The following is a 5,000-nucleotide window of genomic DNA, read 5'->3' on the forward strand; positions in this document are numbered from 1 at the left end:
CTGCGTCGCACGAAGTAGTCAACCGACAATCACTCCACCCGCACCCGCACGTGCCCCACCCCAACCGCCCAAATCGCAACCCAAGCGGATGAAACGGCGGACTCTTCCCGCACTCGTACGTTGCAATCCACCCCTATATCTTGCGTTTCATGACGAGTTATATCCAATATGCCAAATTCCCGCTGTCCCTATACATGCTGTAAGTCTGTGCACACAATATGAACCACACCTCAGCGAGACACTCCATCACACATTACTCTCTGCCTGTAACAGACACAGATACGATATGTAAGCACCAGCATGGACCAACGTCCGGTGCATCCTCTCCGCCACAGTACACCATCCACACTATGATAACCACACCAGGGGGTCCAATTATAAAATAGAATATCCCACCCGTCCAACATCCACAATTGCTCAGATAAGCCACCAACACCCACACATGTCCTACACAGGGGTGCACCCAACACCACCACACTGCCTCCTGTTACGGCACAGAAACAATGGCAGGAATGAATCACACAGGTCTGCCACTCCCTTGCCGCAACCACAGACGCGGCGCGCCTCCAGTCACGAGCGAAAAGCGCATCCTGACGAGACAGAACTGCTGTGACATACTGACGCTGCCTCAGACATTCACTTACAATGATCACTACCAACGAACCTGCCCCCCCCCCCCCCCCCCCCAAACACACTATCTCTTACCATGTTGTGTACTGTAATCCAACCCATTTTGCACCTTAACCTAACCAAATTTGTAACGCAATTTGTACCGCAATGTAACGCAATTTGTACCGCAATGTAACGCAATTTGTACCGCAATGTAACGCAATTTGTAACGCAATTTGTGTCTTAACCTAACCCACGTTGTGCCTTAACCTAACCCACGTTGTGCCTTAACGTAACCCACGTTGTGCCTTAACGTAACCCACGTTGTGCCTTAACGTAACCCACGTTGTGCCTTAACGTAACCCACGTTGTGCCTTAACGTAACCCACGTTGTGCCTTAACGTAACCCACGTTGTGCCTTAACGTAACCCACGTTGTGCCTTAACGTAACCCACGTTGTGCCTTAACGTAACCCACGTTGTGCCTTAACGTAACCCACGTTGTGCCTTAACGTAACCCACGTTGTGCCTTAACGTAACCCACGTTGTGCCTTAACCTAACCCACGTTGTGCCTTAACGTAACCCACGTTGTGCCTTAACCTAACCCACGTTGTGCCTTAACCTAACCCACGTTGTGCCTTAACCTAACCCACGTTGTGCCTTAACCTAACCCACGTTGTGCCTTAACCTAACCCACGTTGTGCCTTAACCTAACCCACGTTGTGCCTTAACCTAACCCACGTTGTGCCTTAACCTAACCCACGTTGTGCCTTAACCTAACCCACGTTGTGCCTTAACCTAACCCACGTTGTGCCTTAACCTAACCCACGTTGTGCCTTAACCTAACCCACGTTGTGCCTTAACCTAACCCACGTTGTGCCTTAACCTAACCCACGTTGTGCCTTAACCTAACCCACGTTGTGCCTTAACCTGCTCTGTAATTGGCATATGACACGTTACATTAATCTAGTGTTGTCTAACCACAACCCTCTGAATATAGTTCGCTACTCGCACCGCCCACCCTCTTGTGTGTCGTTTCATGTTGAACACTTCGCAAGTGTTGCTTACTTTTTACATGCTCCCGCTGTACACTGTAATGTGGACAACTGCAGGATGTACATCGCCCCCCCCCCTCCACCCTGCCTTCGCACGCTGGTCGTTCAGGTGCTTGCGTGTTCAATGCCCTTCGCAGCTGTTCACTGGCATTCGCATGTCGAAGCGCTCAGTCTACGTCGTGGTACGGCCTGTGTCCACTGTCCGCTGATATCGTAAGCTTAATCCTCACATTGTACTGCACATAGGTCCGTATGTACTGAATGATACGCTGTGGCACATGTGTGACCGTACGACTGCGCCCAACAACAGCGAACCATACGGTCCAAATGTTGTGCACTCAGCCACGTGCCGTCTCCCCATAACAGCTACATTGCAGTGTGGTACGCCATAGAGACGTGTGGGAGTAACGGACGCCCTGGATGGCGATCAGCATGAGCCGTCTGTTGATGTAGTGGCGCGTGTATTCAAACGTAGTCGTCTCTTCTCACACAGTGTGATAGCATGGTGCACCGCGTTCCACATCTGCGACATGGTACAGATGCTGGTTGACAGTCGGTCTCGTAATGGACATCGCATACGTAGGGGGCCACCTCCCACGTGTTCTCTAGTCGTGCACATTTTGTTGCGTGTATGTGGGCAGACGTAGTGTGTCGTGACACCTAACAGACAGGTATGCAATAATCGTTGCATTTGCAAACTGGGATGGACGTCTACGTTTGCTGGTGACGTGACGCAACGCAAATGAACAACTGGTAAACCCATTGTGGTGCGGTTGTTGTTGCTGGAGGTAAATCAGTAAGGGCAAATCTGTGTGTGAAGCGATACGCGGCGGTGGCTGGGTGGGACCGTCCCCGGCCGGTGAGGGGGGGCCGCCCGGCGTGCTGGCCGCGCGGTGCGTGGGCGCACGCGCTACAGCCGGCTGGTGGGGGCGCCAGTGGCAGGCGCGCCGGCCGACGGACGCGGCAGGCGGCGCAGCTGCGCGCCGGGGCACCCTGCGCGCGGCGCCGGGCGGCCAAAGTGGGTCCTCGCGGGCCCGGTGCGAAGCGCGGTGGACATCTGCAGTGTGCTGGTCCGACTGAGGACTGTGTGCGTTGAGGATGCGCCGCCGCCCGGCACTCGGCGCCGCGACGCCGTCTGCTGCTCGGTCGCCCCAGCGGTTCTCGCTGGTGGTTTGTATCGCAGTTGTGCAGACGTGTTGGCACGTGCGCTGTGCTGGGAGAGTTCGCTTCGGCACCCACGTGGGGCCTTTGCCCTTCTGTGGCGCTGGCGTTGGAGCTGCCGGTCACCGTAGGTGGCGCGTGTTGTCTCCCGCCGGCAATGCCACGACAGCACGCTCCCGGGCCTCTGTCGGCAGCGGCAAGCTCAGTTGGGAGCACGGGTGGTCGCACCTAAAGCGTCTACTCGCCTAACTCCGGGCGATTGCGCCTCTCTCGAACCCGACCAAGTACTTAGGACGGCGCTGCGCGCCGCCGGGACCTGAGAGGGTTTCGAGGTGTATTGTGCAGGGGAGCTCAGCCTCCTCCTGTTTGCAGAATAATTGAGCGGACGCTTGCGTGTTCGCGCGGGCCCCTGGGACACACTCCCGGGCGGCCGGCTGCTCAGCTCTAGTTGACGCAGCTCCCTGGTTGATCCTGCCAGTAGTCATATGCTTGTCTCAAAGATTAAGCCATGCATGTCTCAGTACAAGCCGCATTAAGGTGAAACCGCGAATGGCTCATTAAATCAGTTATGGTTCCTTAGATCGTACCCACGTTACTTGGATAACTGTGGTAATTCTAGAGCTAATACATGCAAACAGAGTCCCGACCAGAGATGGAAGGGACGCTTTTATTAGATCAAAACCAATCGGTCGGCTCGTCCGGTCCGTTTGCCTTGGTGACTCTGAATAACTTTGGGCTGATCGCACGGTCCTCGTACCGGCGACGCATCTTTCAAATGTCTGCCTTATCAACTGTCGATGGTAGGTTCTGCGCCTACCATGGTTGTAACGGGTAACGGGGAATCAGGGTTCGATTCCGGAGAGGGAGCCTGAGAAACGGCTACCACATCCAAGGAAGGCAGCAGGCGCGCAAATTACCCACTCCCGGCACGGGGAGGTAGTGACGAAAAATAACGATACGGGACTCATCCGAGGCCCCGTAATCGGAATGAGTACACTTTAAATCCTTTAACGAGTATCTATTGGAGGGCAAGTCTGGTGCCAGCAGCCGCGGTAATTCCAGCTCCAATAGCGTATATTAAAGTTGTTGCGGTTAAAAAGCTCGTAGTTGGATTTGTGTCCCACGCTGTTGGTTCACCGCCCGTCGGTGTTTAACTGGCATGTATCGTGGGACGTCCTGCCGGTGGGGCGAGCCGAAGGCGTGCGACCGCCTCGTGCGTGTTCGTGCGTCCCGAGGCGGACCCCGTTGAAATCCTACCAAGGTGCTCTTTATTGAGTGTCTGGGTGGGCCGGCACGTTTACTTTGAACAAATTAGAGTGCTTAAAGCAGGCAAGCCCGCCTGAATACTGTGTGCATGGAATAATGGAATAGGACCTCGGTTCTATTTTGTTGGTTTTCGGAACCCGAGGTAATGATTAATAGGGACAGGCGGGGGCATTCGTATTGCGACGTTAGAGGTGAAATTCTTGGATCGTCGCAAGACGAACAGAAGCGAAAGCATTTGCCAAGTATGTTTTCATTAATCAAGAACGAAAGTTAGAGGTTCGAAGGCGATCAGATACCGCCCTAGTTCTAACCATAAACGATGCCAGCCAGCGATCCGCCGCAGTTCCTCCGATGACTCGGCGGGCAGCCTCCGGGAAACCAAAGCTTTTGGGTTCCGGGGGAAGTATGGTTGCAAAGCTGAAACTTAAAGGAATTGACGGAAGGGCACCACCAGGAGTGGAGCCTGCGGCTTAATTTGACTCAACACGGGAAACCTCACCAGGCCCGGACACCGGAAGGATTGACAGATTGATAGCTCTTTCTTGATTCGGTGGGTGGTGGTGCATGGCCGTTCTTAGTTGGTGGAGCGATTTGTCTGGTTAATTCCGATAACGAACGAGACTCTAGCCTGCTAACTAGTCGCGTGACATCCTTCGTGCTGTCAGCGATTACTTTTCTTCTTAGAGGGACAGGCGGCTTCTAGCCGCACGAGATTGAGCAATAACAGGTCTGTGATGCCCTTAGATGTTCTGGGCCGCACGCGCGCTACACTGAAGGAATCAGCGTGTCTTCCTAGGCCGAAAGGTCGGGGTAACCCGCTGAACCTCCTTCGTGCTAGGGATTGGGGCTTGCAATTGTTCCCCATGAACGAGGAATTCCCAGTAAGCGCGAGTCATAAGCTCGCGTTGA

General features: G+C 54.3%; 1 non-coding gene across 1 annotated transcript in view; it reads left to right on the forward strand.

The window, feature by feature from the left end:
- Nucleotides 1-3,283: 3,283 nt before the first annotated feature.
- LOC126151592 (small subunit ribosomal RNA) overlaps nucleotides 3,284-5,000 on the forward strand; it is a 1,909-nt gene continuing 192 nt past the window's right edge. The window contains exon 1 of the ribosomal RNA XR_007532044.1: nucleotides 3,284-5,000. This exon is cut by the window's right edge and continues 192 nt beyond it. This is a non-coding gene — a ribosomal RNA (small subunit ribosomal RNA).

This window comes from Schistocerca cancellata, unplaced genomic scaffold, assembly GCF_023864275.1.
Source record: "Schistocerca cancellata isolate TAMUIC-IGC-003103 unplaced genomic scaffold, iqSchCanc2.1 HiC_scaffold_1072, whole genome shotgun sequence".
Taxonomy (NCBI): Eukaryota; Metazoa; Arthropoda; class Insecta; order Orthoptera; family Acrididae; genus Schistocerca; species Schistocerca cancellata.